The sequence below is a fragment of the Bos javanicus genome, chromosome 3, assembly GCF_032452875.1.
Source record: "Bos javanicus breed banteng chromosome 3, ARS-OSU_banteng_1.0, whole genome shotgun sequence".
Lineage (NCBI taxonomy): Eukaryota > Metazoa > Chordata > Mammalia > Artiodactyla > Bovidae > Bos > Bos javanicus.
In genome coordinates, this window is record NC_083870.1 from 54408864 (window position 1) to 54423993 (window position 15130).

A 15130-nucleotide genomic window follows, 5' to 3' on the forward strand; every position below is an offset into this window, starting at 1 on the left:
ACGTCAAAAAATTCGATAGCAAGTTTTGTTAGAAAGCTGTGGAAGGAAGGGCTGTCTCATATGGGAGTATAATGTATAATTTCTGTTGAGTATTTGTCTTAATATTTCTTAAATTTTAATGTATTTATGTCTTAATAGAGCATATTCACTTTTAGGAAAAGACGTGCACAATTACACATACACACAACACACACAAATGAGATCCATTGTAGTATAACTTTTAATAAAAAGTGGTAATTAGTTTCCATGTATTTACTTTTGCTTTTATTTTTATTACTCTAAAAGGTGGGTCAAAAAAGGTCTTGCATAAATTTATGTTAAAGAGTGTTCTTCATATGTTTTCCTCTAAGAGTTTTAAAGTTTCTGGCCTTACATTCAGGTCTTTAATCCATTTTGAGTTTATTTTTGTGTATGGGGTTAAGAGAGTGTACTTTTGTAAAAATTTATTTTTTATTTGGAGGAAAATTTATTTGTAATGTTGTGTTGATTTCTGCCATACAAAAATGCAAATCAGCCATAATTATACATATATCACTTCCCTCTTAAGCCTCTCTCCCCTCCCCCAATCCTCATCCCACCCTCTTGGTCATCACAGAGTGCCAGGCTGGGCCCATGTTATATAGAAACTTTTCACCAGCTATCTATCTTACACATGGTGGTGCATTTATGTCTGTGCTACTTTCTCCGTTTGCCCCACTCTTTCCTTCCCCCATTGAGTCCACAAGTCCATTCTTTCCATCTGTGTCTCTACTCCTTCCCTGCAAACATGCTCATCGATACGATTTTTCTAGATTCCATATATATGTGTTAATATACTATATTTATTTTTTCTTTCTGAATTATTTCATTCTGTATAACAGGCTCCTAGGTTTATCCACCTTACTAGAACTGACTCAAATTCATTTTTATGGCTGAATAATATTCCATTGTATGTATGTACCACATCTTCTTTATCCATTCATCTGTCAGTGGACATCTAGTAGCTTCCATGTCCTAGCTATTGTATATAGTGCTTCTATGAACATTGGAGTGCATGTGTCTTTTTCAATTATGGTTTGCTTAGGGTATATGTCCAGTAGTGGAATTGCCGGGTCATATGGTAGTTTTATTCCTAGTTTTTAAAGGAATCTCCATACTGTTCTCCATAGTGGGTGCATCAATTTACATTCCCACCAACAGTGTAGAAGGGTTGCCTTCCCTCCACATCCTCTCCAGCATTTATTGTTTGTAGATTTTTTGATGATGGCCATTCTGACTGGTGTGAGATGATACCTCATTATAGTTTTGATTTGCATTTATATAATAATTAGTGATGTTCAGCATCTTTTCATGTGTTTATTGTCAATTTGTATGTCTTTGGAGAAATGTCTGTTTAGGTCTTCTGCCCATTTTTTAATTGGGCTGTTTGTTTTCCTGATGTTAAGCTGTATGTGCTGCTTATACACTTTGGAGATTAATCCTTTGTCAATTGTTTAATTTGCAATTATTTTTGCTCATTCTGAGGGGTGTCTTTTAATCTTGTTTATTGTTTCCTTTGCTGACTAAAAGTTTTAAGTTTAATTAGGTCTCATTTGTTTATTTTTGTTTATACTTCCATTACTTTAGGAGGTGGGTCAAAGAGGATCTTGTTGTCATTTATGTCAGAAGTGAAGAAAGAAAGTGAAGTCGCTCAGTCGTGTCTGACTCTTTGCGACCCCATGGACTGTAGCCTACCAGGCTTCTCCATCCATGGGATTTTCCAGGCAAGGATACTGGAGTGGGTTGCCATTTTCTTCTCCAGGAGATCTTCCTGACCCAGGGATTGAACCCGGGTCTCCTGCACTGTAAGCAGACGCCTTACCATCTGAGCTAGGAGGGAAGTTCATTTATGTCAGAGTGTACTGCTTATATTTTCCTATAAGAGCTGTATAGTTTATGGCCTAACATTTACGTCTTTAATCCATTTTGAGTCTATTTTGATGTATGGTGTTAAGAAGTGTTCTGCTGCTGCTGCTAAGCTGCTTCAGTCATGTCCAACTCTGTGCGACCCCATAGACGGCAGCCCACCAGGCTCCCCTGTCCCTGGGATTCTCCAGGCAAGAACACTGGAGTGGGTTGCCATTTTCTTCTCCAATGCATGAAAGTGAAAAGTGAAAGTGAAGTTGCTCAGTTGTGTCTGACTCTTAGCGACCACATGGACTGCAGCCCACCAGGCTCCTCCGTCCATGGGATTTTCCAGGCAAAAGTGCTGGAGTGGAGTGCCATTGCCTTCTCCAAGTGTTCTAGTTTCATTCTTTTATATGGAGCTGTCCAGTTTTCCCAGCACCACTTACTGAGGAGGCTATATTTTCTCCATTGTATATTCTTGCCTCCTTTGTCATAGATTAGGTGACCATAGGTATGTGAGTTTATCTCTGGTCTTTCTATCCTGTTCCCTTGATCTATATTTCTGTTAGTGTCATACAGAGTGAGGTAAGCCAGAAAGAGAAAAACAAATATTGTATATTAACACATATATGTGGAATCTGGGAAAATGGTATAGATGATTTTATTTGCAAAGCAGAAATAGAGACACAGACATAGAAAACAAATATACAGATATCAAAAGGGAAAGAGGGATAGGTGGGAGGAATTAGGATATTGAGACTGATACCTACATATTGATACCATGTATAAAATAGACAATTAACAAGAACATACAGTATTAGCTCAGGGAACTCTACTTAATGCACTCTGATGACCTGAATGGGAAGGTAGTCCAAAAGGGAGGCTATATATGTTTTTATATGGCTGATTCATTTTGCTATACAATAGAAGCTAATACAACATGTAAAACAACTATACTCCAACAAAATTAATTTTTTTTTTTAGAGAAGTGGTAATATAAATACAAAGTTAGTACACACATGTAGTGGAATTCTATGTAGTGGTTAAATAATTTGACAATGGACTTATATATACCACTATAGCACAGTCTTCTAGACCTATTTTAAGGTGAAAAAATGAGATGTCGAACCATGTGTATAGGGCATTTTTCATGGGGAGAATAAAGAGGCATTCATGAAACCTAATAATGATAGTTTATGAGGAGGCCTGTAAGCAACAATACATCTTGCTCAAGGACATGTTTTTCCTTAGGCCCTCTGCTGATGATTATATAACAACAAGTACCTTGTTCAAGGACATGTTTCTCCTTAAGAGGAACCTGTTCCTTCTGGCTAATCTTGTACTGATGCTATCTCAAGATGTACGTTGTGGGAGAGGGTCTAGTAGAACGTCTACAAAGTTGAGCTATTCTTCCGCTCCATTGTTAGTAACTAATCTAAAGGTATATACTGTTTGGCTCAAGTTAACCACTCAGGTATTCTCTTTTACCCCCTTCTGATACCTATGTCAGAAGTCTTCTCTGTTTCTTTTCAATAAACTGTCTTTCCTTTCTACAACCCTCAGGTGGTCTCTGCTGTCTTCCTGACTCGGTGGGGGAATTCCTCTCCCCACAAAAGCCATTGGCTTGGGTATACCCAGTGGCCTCATCACATTGTGACCAATTTCAATATGATCCTATTCCCTGACCACTGTTTTTGTGACCACTAGTCCCATGTTGCATGAATACGGTGCTGCTCTTGGGCCAGTTGATTGGTCCAGTAAAGACAGCTTTGTTTTTTTCCTATAATCCACTTATGAAACTGTCTGACAGTATCTGTAAAATAGACTGAGCTGATCACATGCATTTATAGCAATATACTCCTGGATACATATACAGGAATATACATGAAGAATATGAAGATATGTGCAAGTATGTTTATAAAAACCCTTTCTATAATAATCACAAAATTAGGCACTACTCAAATGTTTGTCAATATATGAGTAAACAAATAAATTATAAAATATTCTTACTGTATCTACAACACAGGATAGCAGCCAAATAATCTATAGCTATACACGAAAATGTAGGCTGCTTTCACAACCATAATATTGAGTAACAGATACCAGATGTTCAGCTAAAACATTTTATGAATCTACTTATATCACATGTCAAAGCTGCATAGTGCTTACCTTGTATGGGCAGGGGAGGATAGTAGTGATGAAAGGGAGCCTGAGGAGACATGCACCTGGCATAGCTAATGTGATTTTCACAGAGCTCTTAGTGTTTCAGGACAAGGTCAGTTCTTATACATGAGAAGGTTAATTGGCTATTTGAAAAGCTGCTCCTAGGCTGCTGTTAGGCTTTAATAGATACTGAGCTCCTCACTCCTGGATATTATGTCACTGTGGGAACAGGACTTATCATCATGAGCTTTGAACTGCCAAATCTTCCAAATCTCATGTTTCCTTGGGTTCAGCAGGAATAGGTGGTCTATAGGACAGAAGAAAGTTACATGAGTAGGGGACCCAGCCACCATATCACCAACCTCTGTTACACTGAAGGACTCTCCCTTAATTAAACCTACAACTAATGAGACATTCTCAGAGACTAGTTGAATTGCACTCACAGAACCCCAAGAAAGACTGAGTTCAAATACTCAGAGTGGCCCAAAATCATGTTCTTGGATTTGTTTACCTCTTTTCTTGTTTCACTCTTAACTAAATATTTTCCTGACTGAATTTTCACCTTGTATTATTGTTGTTTAGTCACTCAGTTGTGTCTGACTCTTTTGCGACCCCGTGGCCTGTAGCCCACCAGGTTCCTCTGTCCAGGGGATTTCCCAAGAAAGAATACTGGAGTGGGTTGCCATTCTCTTTTCCAGAGGATCTTCCTGATCCAGGGATTGGACTCATGTTTCCTGTGTGTCCTGAATTGCAGGTGAATTCTTCACCCTCTGAGCCATTGGGGAAATCCCCACCTGCTATAAGCAGAAATAAATCCCTGAAAAGTTTTAAAACACATGAAATTTGAATGTCTTATAAAATCCCACTCAGATCCATTGACAAAGGGTATTTACTGGCATAAGGTGTTTAAGCATAAGCTCTGACCTACCTCTGGCTTATCAATAACCTATTATGACTCAAGAGTGAACTCTGGGAAGTCAATCTCAAAAACTAAAAGAATACAAATTTTAAGGTATAACCGAGAAGAGACACCAACAGCTGCACGTGGGAAGGTCATCAGACTACACAGAAATAGTCCAGGTAAGTCACCAAAGAACAAAGTACAGAACCAAAAGTAATCCCTAGAGTGGTGTATCACAATCCACAGACATTGCATGCTAAGTTGCTTCAGTTGTGTCTGACTCTTTGCAACTCAGTGAACTGTAGCCTACCAAGCTTCTCTGTCCATGGGGTTCTTCAAGCAAGAGTACTGGATTGGGTTGCCATTTCTTACTCCAGGGGATCTTTCCCACCCAGGGATCAAACCTCTGTCTCTTACATCTGCATTGGCAGGCGGGTTCTACCACTAGTGCCACCTGGGAACAGACAACATTACTGAAACCTGGAAGCAAATTCATTCCATGTTGAGCTTCCCACTGAGAACCCAGTCCAAGCCACCACTTTGACTGTGGCTTTGCAGATTCTGTGGCCAAATTCCTGACTCACAGAAACTATGAGAAAATAAATATGGGTTGTTTTATGCTAAAAAAAACTGGACATATTTATGTGTCCGTTTTTTCATAAAAAATTATCAGGCATACCAAGAAACAGAAAAAATAGACCTAAGCATAGGAAAGGAATTCTGTTCATAGAAACTGTCTCTTGTGGGGCCCATGTGTTGAACTTAGCAGACAACTTTAAGGCAGCTATTATGAGTATGTTTAAAGAATTAAGGGTATCTAGGTTCAAAGGATTAAAGTATAATGGAAATTATTTGTTATATAGAAAATAATACAAGATCAGAAGTCATTACAAGGGACAAATTAGATATTCCAAATGGAATAACACAAGTACTGGTACCAAGAATATATTTCCTTTGCCAGCTGTGACCTAGCAAAGGAAAAGATCTTCTAACTTAAAGATAAATCAGCAAAGATAATCCAGTGTGAGGGGAAAAAAAGAAATGAAGAATGATATACGTATCCTCAGGGAGCTGTGAGGCAGAATCATGTGTGCCAATGTAGACACAAAGGAAATCACATCAATAGACAAAAAGTGGTAAAAAAAAAAAAGAAAAAAAGAAAAATAATAACTAAACCTTAAATAATCAGATGGAAGACATTAATGTACCCATCCCAGAAGCTCCATGAATTGCAAAAAGTATAAATACAACAAAATGCACATTTATACATATCATAATCTATTTGTTGACAAATAAAGAAGGATAAAAATAAAGTTACAAGGATATTTACTAGAAGTTACCTACAGAATGACTGAAGTCCTCTAGTCTTCTCACTCTATACTTTCTCAGGCTTGAAAGAGTAGCCAAGATGGTGGAGTAGAAGGACATGCGCTCATCTTTTCCTGTGAGAATTTAACCACTAAACAACCATCAACAGGAGAAGGTTGAATTTCACCAAAAAAATATACCTCACTTCCAAAGGCAGAGGAAAAGCCCCAACAAGACAGTAGGAGGGACAAAATCAGTAGGAGGGACAAAACAGGAGGGACAAAATTTAGAATCAAACCTCATATCTACCAGAGATGCTTGGAGGGCTCAAAGAAGACCTTGTGTGCATCAGGACCCAGGGACCCCACAAGAGACTGAGTCAGACCTGCCTTTGAGTGTTGAATGCTCCTATGGAGGCACAGGTTAGCCGTGGCCTGCCGCAGGGACAGAGGCTCTGGCTGCAGCATACCTGGGAGGCATGGCATGTGAGCCCCACCACAGAGCCACTGAGCAGACAACCCACAAACTGGAGGACAATTATACCAAAGAAGTTCTTGTACTGTTGCAAAAGTTCTAGGGCCCACAACAGATTTCCCAACCTGGGGATCCGGCAAAGGGACTGAGAACTCTCAGGGAATTTGACATTCAAGGCCAATGGGATTTGATTATAGAATTTCCACAGGACTGGGGAAACAGACTCTTGGAGGGCATGAACAAAAGCTTGTGCTTACCAGGACCCAGGAGAAAGGTGAAGTGACCCACTAGAGACTGAGTCAGACTTGCCTGTGAGTGTCCAGGAGTCTCTGGCAAAGATGTGGGTCAACAGTGGCCTGCTGTGGGGTCAGGGGCACTGAACAGTTCTGGCTTAAGTCCTTTTGAAGGAAGTCACCATTACCCCTAGTTTGGCCTCAGGCCAAACTACAGAGAAGGAACACAGCCCCACCCAACCAACAGAAAATTGGATTAAAGATTTACTGAGCATGGCCAACCCCCATCAGAGTAAGACCCAGATTCCCCCATAATAAATCCCTCTCATCAGGAAACTTCCACAAGCCTCTTATCCTTATCCATCAGAGGGCAGACAGAATAGAAACCACAGTTACAGAAAACTAACCAAACAGATCACTTGGATCACAGTGTTGTCTAACTTGATGAAACTATGAGCCATGTCTTGTAGGGCCAGCCAAGATTAATGGGTCATGGTGAAGAGTTCTGACAATATGTAGCCCACTGGAGAAGAGAATGGTAAACCACTTCAGTATTTTTGCCTTAAAAACCCCATGACGAGTATGTAAAGGCAAAAAGATATGATACGGAAAGAAGAACTTCCCAGGTCAGCAGGTGCCCAACATGCTACTGGAGAAGAATGGAGAAATAGCTACAGAAAGAATGAAAAGGCTGAGTGAAAGCGAAAACAATGCATAGTTGTGGATGTGACTGGTGATGGAAGTAAAGTTTGATGCTTTAAAAAACAATATTGCATAGGAACCTGGAATGTTAGGTCCATGAATCAAGGTAAATTGGAAGTGGACAAAAAGGAGATGGCAAGAGCAAACATTGACATTTTAGGAATCAGTGAACTTAAATGGACTGGGATGGGAGAATTTAATTCGGATGACCATCATATCTACTACTGTGGGCAAGAATCGCTTAGAGGAAATGGAGTAGCCCTCATAGTCAACAAAAGAGTCTGAAATGCAGTACAATCTCAAAAACGACAGAATGATCTCTGTTCATTTCCAAGGCAAACCATTCAGTATCACAGTAATCCAAGTCTTTAGCCCAATCACTATTGCTGAAGAAGCTGAAGTTGAATGGTTCTATGAAGACCTGCAAGACTGTCTAGAACTAACACCAAAAAGAGATCTCCTTTTCCTCATAGGGGACTGGAATGCAAAAGTAGGAAGTCAAGAGATACCTGGAATAACAGGCAAATTTGGCCTTGGAGTACAAAATGAAGCAGGTCAGAGGCTAACAGAATTTTGCCAAGGGATGCACTGGTCATGGCAAACACCCTCTTCCAACAACACAAGAGACGACTTTACACATGGACATCACCAGATGGTCAATACCAAAGTCAGATTGATTACATTTCTTGCAGCTAGAGATAGAGAAGCTCTATACAGTCAGCAAAACCAAGATCAGGAGCTGACTGTGGCTCAGATCATAAACTCCTTATTGCCAAATTCAGACATAAATTAAAGAAAGTAGGGGAAACCACTAGACAATTCAGGTATGACCTAAATTAAATCACTTATGATTATACAGTGGAAGTGACAAATAGATTCAAGAGATTATATCTGATAGAGTGCCTGAAGAACTATAGACAGAGGTTCATAACATTGTACAGGAGGTGGTGTTCAAAACCATCCTCAGAAAGAATGGGAGAGGGAGAGGGTGGGATGATTTGGGAGAATGGCATTGAAATATGTATAATATCATATATGAAATGAATTGCCAGTCCAGATTCGATGCAAGATAGAGGATGCTTGGGGCTGGTGCACTGGGACTACCCAGAGGGATGGTATGGGGAGGGAGGAGGGCGGAGGGTTCAGGATGGGGAACACGTGTATACCTGTGGTGGATTCATGTTGATATACAGCAAAACCAATACAATATTGTAAAGTTAAATAATAAAAAGTTTTTCTCAATTTGCTAAAAAGAAAATCTTAAACAAAAAAAAGATTTCAATAAAAAAAAAAGAAATGCAAAAATGGCAAGATGGTTGCCTGAAGAGGCCTTACAAATAGCTGAGAAAACAAGAGAAGCTTGTTTCTCAAAGGCCAAGGAGAAAAGGGAAAATATATCTGAAGATATATTTTTCTTCAGAGTTCCAACGAATAGCAAGAAGAGATAAGAAAGTGTTCCTCAGTGATCAACTCAAAGAAATAAAGGAAAACAATACAATGGGAAAAACTAGAGATCTCTTTAAGAAAATTAGAGATACCAAGGGAACATTTCATGCAAAGATGGGCACAATAAGGGACAGAAATGGTATGGACCTAACAGAAGCAGAAGATACTAAGAAGAGGTGGCAAGAATACACGGAACTATACAAAAAAGATTTTCATGACCCAGATAACCACAATGGTGTGATCACTCACTCAGTGCCAGACATCCTGGAGTGCAAAGTCAAGTGGACCTTAGGAATTATCACTGGGAACAAAGCTAGTGGAGGTGATGGAATTCCTCACCTAAATTGTTGAGATATTTCAAGTCCTAAAAGATGATACTGTGAAAGTGCTGCACTCAATATCCCAGTAAATCTGGAAAACTCAGCAGTGGCCACAGGACTAGAAAAGGTCAGTTTTCATTCCAGTCCTTAAGAAAGGCAATGCCAAAGAATGCTCAAACTACTGCACAGTTGCACTCATTTCAAACGCTAGCAAAGTAATGCTCAAAATTTTCCAAGATAGGCTTCAACAGTACATGAACTGAGAACTTCCAGATGTTCAAGCTGGATTTAGAAAAGCCAGAGGAGCCAGAGATCAAATTGCCAACATGTGTTGGATCATAGAAAAAGCAAGAGAATTCCAGAGAAACATCTACTTCTGCTTCATTGACTACACTAAAGCCTTTGACTGTGTGGATCACAACAAACAGTGGAAAATTCTTAAAGGGATGGGAATACCAGACTACCTTACCTGCCTCCTGAGAAATCTGTATGGAGGTCAAGAAGCAACAGTTAGAATCGGACATGGAACAACAGAGTGGTTCAACTTTGGGAAAGGAATACATCAAGACTGTCTATTGTCACTTTGCTTATTTAACTTCTATGTAGTTATGTGAAATGCTGGGCTGGCTGAAAAACAAGCTGGAATCAAGACTGCAGGTAGAAATATCAATAAACTCAGATATGCAGATGACACCACTCTTATGGCAGAAAGCAAAGAGGAATTAAAGAGCCTCTTGATGAAAGTGAAAGAGGAGAGTGAAAAGGCTGGCTTAAAGCTCAACATTCAGAAAACTAAAATTATGGCATCCAGTCCCATCACTTCATGGCAAATAGATGGGCAAACAATGGAAACCGTTGCAGACTTTGTTTGCTTGGGCTCCAAAATCATTGCAGATGGTGACTGCAGCCATAAAATTAAAATTTGCTCTTTGGAAGAAAAACTATGACAAATCTAGACAGCATATTAAAAAGCAGAGACATTCCTTTACTGACAAAGGTCTGTATAGTTGAACCTATGATTTTTCCAGTAGTCATGTATGGATGTGAGAGTTGGACCATAAACAAAGCTGAGCACCAAAGAATTGATGGTTTTGAACTATGGTGTTGGAGAAGACTCCTGAGAGTCCCTTGGACAGCAAGGAGATAAAACTAGTCAGTCCTAAAGGAAATGAGTCCTGAATATTCATGGGAAGGACTGATGCTGATGCTGATGCTGAAACTTCAATACTTTGGCCACCTGATGTGAAGAACTTACTCATTGGAAAAGATCCTGATGCTGGGAAAGATTGAAGGCAAGAGGAGAAGGGGATGACAGAGGATGAGATGGTTGGATGGCATCACTGACTCGATGGACTTGAGTTTAAGTAAGCTCCTAGAGTTGGTGATGGACCAGGAAGCCTGGTGTGCTGCAGCCTATTGGGTCACAAAGGGTTGGACACGATTGAGTGACTGAACTGAATTCAGCTGCCTGATCCTGGCATGCTTCTTTAACTACCTACCTGCTATGAACTGCTTTTGCTTTCAGGTTCAGTTTTATGCTTCATTCCATTTTCTGAGAATCAATAACATCCTCAGCTTGTTTTGAGCTTCTATAAATAAGCAACAGAACAGTGAGAGAAGGAAACAAAGCAAGGTAAAGTTTACAGGTAACCAGACACCTGTTCTTGAACATACTAGCAGTGTTGTGAAGCAGGTATGTTCATTTATAAACTTTCTTTTATAATACATGTACTTGAGGTCTGGGCATAAAGCACTTTGAATATTTCTGAGATCAAAATAATAACTCAGAAAAAGACTTGGGAGTAAAACTTTCCTTATTGCCATATGTATGAGTATAGTCTTATCAATAATTCTCAACTCTATTTGCATTCTGAGATGCAGAGATTATAAAATCCTGAGATTTTAGGAAGTACTGATAGCTACCTCTCTTTTTCCCATCTCATCTCCTATTTGGAAGGTTTCTGGAGACATTTCTTTTTTCTTGTGGGCCATTCTAATATGTATCCAAGTTTAAGAAACTCTAGCTAGAAGGACTAATCCCCAAATTTCTCTCATATACCTACATAGAATATGCAACCAAACATTCCATGTTTTGAATCTTGCTTCTACTACTTACCCACTATAAGCTTTGGGAAAATACCTTAGATTTTCTGAGCCCTACTCATCTTAGTTGCACATGAATATACTAAGCCCTGGGCTTCCCAGGTAGCTCAGCAAGTAAAGAATCCACCTGCAATGCAAGAGACAGTTCAATTCCTGGGTTGGAAAGATCCTCTGGAGGAGCGCATGGCAACCCACTTCAGTAGTCTTGCTTGAAGAATCCCATGGACAGAGAAGCCTGGTGTACTGCAGTCCGTAGGTTTGCAGAGTTGGGCACTACTGAAGCAATTAGCATGCACACACGCACAGGGTTGTAGGGCTTCCTAGGTGGCTCAGACAGTAAAGAATCTGCCTGCAATACAGAAGACCTGGATTCAATTCCTGGGTCAGGAAAACTGGGTTGGGGAGAGAGTCCCTTGAACAACAAGGAGATCAACCCATTCAATCCTCAAGGAAACCAGTCCTGAATATTCATTGGAAAGACTGATACTAAAGCTGAAGCACCAATACTTTGGCCACCTGATGCAAAGAGCTGACTCATGAGAAAAGACCCTGATACTGGGAAAGATTGAAGACAGGAGAAGAAAAGGGCAACAGAGGACGAGATGGTTGGATGGCATCTTCAACTCAATGGAGTTTGAGCAGACTCCAGGAGATAGTGAAGGACAGAGAAGCATGGCATGTTGCAGTACGTGCGGTTGCAAAGAATCGGACTTGACTGAGCTACTGAATAATACAGGGTTGTAAGTAAGGCGTGTATGGGAAAAGTTAGCAAATATTAGACTGTCAATGCATGCTTAAATCTTATTATTTTACAGAAGTAAAACATAGGAGACAACACCTTGTATTTCATCACTAACTTCATCAGAGACTTGAAATAATGAGGCAGCACTCTGCAGATGTCTAGTACTAGCCTACATTTTGTGTCATAGAAAATACAGAAGAGCTAACATACACATGCTTTGGATAACTCTGAGGCAGGAGAATGACTTTGTGATCTTATTGTACTGTGAGACTCTGGTGGCTTTTCAAGTTACCATAGCCTTCAAGGAGCCATCCTATAAAAATAAGTGCTAATCTCAGACAGAACATAAACAACATATGCAGTTTTTATCCAAAGAAATCTAAATTTCAAACATAGCTTCCTTAAAGCTAGGTAAAATGGCAATAGGAGCAAATATAATCTCATTATGTGCCTCTCTTATTTACCTTTCATCTCTTTATTTATTTATTTAAAATGTATATTTATTGTTACAATTGATGTGAAACATTGTGCAAAGTTAAGGTATACAAGCTGTTGCTTTCATAATTCATATATTGAAATGTAAACATCACCGTAGCCACAGCTAAAATCTCTGTCATATCATCAAATTATCATGTGGGTTTTTTTGTATGATGCAAACAAATAGGATCTAGTCTGTTAGCAACTTTGAATATTATGAGTACTTCTTTCTATAAACTGTATGCTGTTCCTTAGCTCTCCAGAACTTATCTTCTAGTTAAAACTTTGTTCTCTAACACCATAAATCCTCAGCTCCTCCATCCACCCCATCCTCTGGTAACTACTATTCTGCTCTGTTTTTTATGAGTTCAGCTATTTTAGATTCCACAAAAACATGAAACCTTACAAAGCAGTGACTATTGTAAATAATGCTACAGTAAACAAGGGATTGCATACATCTTTTCCACTTCCTTTTCATATATACCCAGAAGGGGAATTATTGGATCATATAGTCATTTTACTTTTAATTTTTTAAAGAATCTCGATACTGTTTTCCATAGTGGCTGAACCAATTTCTTACCCTCTCAGTAGTGCACAGGGTTCCTTTATCACCACATCCTCACCGATACTTGTTATCTGGCATCTTCTTCATTATAACCATTCTAACAGGTATAGGTGATATGTCATTGCGGTTTTGATTTCCATTTCCCTAGTGATTAGTGATGTTGAGCATTTTTTGATGTACCTGTTATCATTTATATCTTCTTTAATAACATGAAAATTTTGTTCTATGTTCATTTTTAATTGTATTATTTATTTATTTACCTACTTTTGCTATCCAGTTTTATAATAGTCTGTTTTATTTTTAATATGCTTTGCTAGGAAATTCTTTTTCCAGAATACATGGGAGTATATTAGCCAAAGGAAGACACAATATTTTTAAATTCAGACACCTGAAAAACCAAAGAATAAACAGTTAATAGGAAGGAAAATACTAATTTAATAGGAGGAGATGCTGGTTACAAAGAGTTTCATGTTGTATAGAACCAAAATATCATCTTAGAATGGTAGTTTCTAATTATGAATGGGATTAAGCATTGATACCCCATTTCCTGTCTCATTCAAGGCTCAGGATTCTGGTGGTGATATTCATGGATGCCTTCAACTATGGGTGGATCTGTATTTGAAGAACTTCTGTCTTTCTACTGTGACAACTTAGAGGCTAAGCAGATTAAAACTTACACAAAAATGATCCCCAAACAGTCAAACAAATAAGACTTAATGAAGTACTCCATCAAGCATGACAAATTAAAGTTACTGGAGCAGTACATGATACATGATAATTTGTCTTAATAATTGATTCTTCATACTATATATTCTACAAAGAGGCCAGTTTACTGACCCCAGATTAACTACCATTAATAATAAAAGGATCATGATTCTTCTAAGAGAGTTAGATTATATTACTCTAATTTATTATTTTTATTCAGAAGCCAGGCATTTTCTTTGGAAACCTGTCTGAACTCTGAAACCAAGTCCATACAGGCACTAAGATGTTCTCCTTGACTGAAAACTTGTAAAGTCTCCTTGTGTACTTGGAACACAATCAAGTTATTTTGAGCTTGTTGCTTTTTCTGCCCTTGCTCCTCCATTCAAAGCAACCTAAGTTTCTCTGGGAAGATTCTCTTACCAGATCTTTTTTTATCTTTGTTTTGCTCTTAGTTGGATTACTGTTAATCACACCTTGTGGATAGTATCAAACCATGCTGCACAGCTTCAAGGAACCTTAGGGATTATATAACACAAACCAAACATTTCACAACAAAGACTCAGGGAGTTAAGGAAATTACCAGTAGTTTCAAAGACAGTATTTGGGGTTTTCCTGAGATGGAAGTAATTCAAATTTCTTTAAATAGTTTTATTGAGATATAAAACCATCACCATAAATTTAATACATTTAAAATGTGAAATTGATAGAAATGTACTAGTGTAAATGTACAATGTTTTCTCATGGAGAAGGTGGTTAAGGTGGTTTAGGAAATCTTCCTGGAGGAGATGTGTGATGTAAATTTTGAAAACAATTTGTGCATATTATAAAGAGTGAAATGTTACCAAAAGGGCTGCAAGCAGAAAAACAGATTGTGAAAAATGTGGAAGCACCCAAGATACATATTTGTAAAACTGCACGTTCTTCCGACAGGTGGAAGCTATCATGTTTCTGGGAAGGGTTTCTTTGGCAGAGGAGGCTGGAGGGATACTAAGGAAGGCAGGATCTTGGAAAACGCTTGTAGGCTGTTGGAAGAAATCAAGGAATCTTATTTAGAACAGTTCTTTTCTCAGAATGTTTCAGTGGAAATTCGGGATTATCCTACCTGACGTGTCTTTGGCCCTTTCT

General features: G+C 38.8%; 1 long non-coding RNA gene across 1 annotated transcript; it reads left to right on the forward strand.

The window, feature by feature from the left end:
- The first annotated feature begins 10808 nt into the window (after positions 1-10808).
- Positions 10809-14068, forward strand: LOC133245328 (uncharacterized). The gene is made up of 2 exons (XR_009735642.1): positions 10809-11106; positions 13862-14068. It is a non-coding gene; the product is annotated as an uncharacterized LOC133245328 (long non-coding RNA).
- Positions 14069-15130: the final 1062 nt, after the last annotated feature.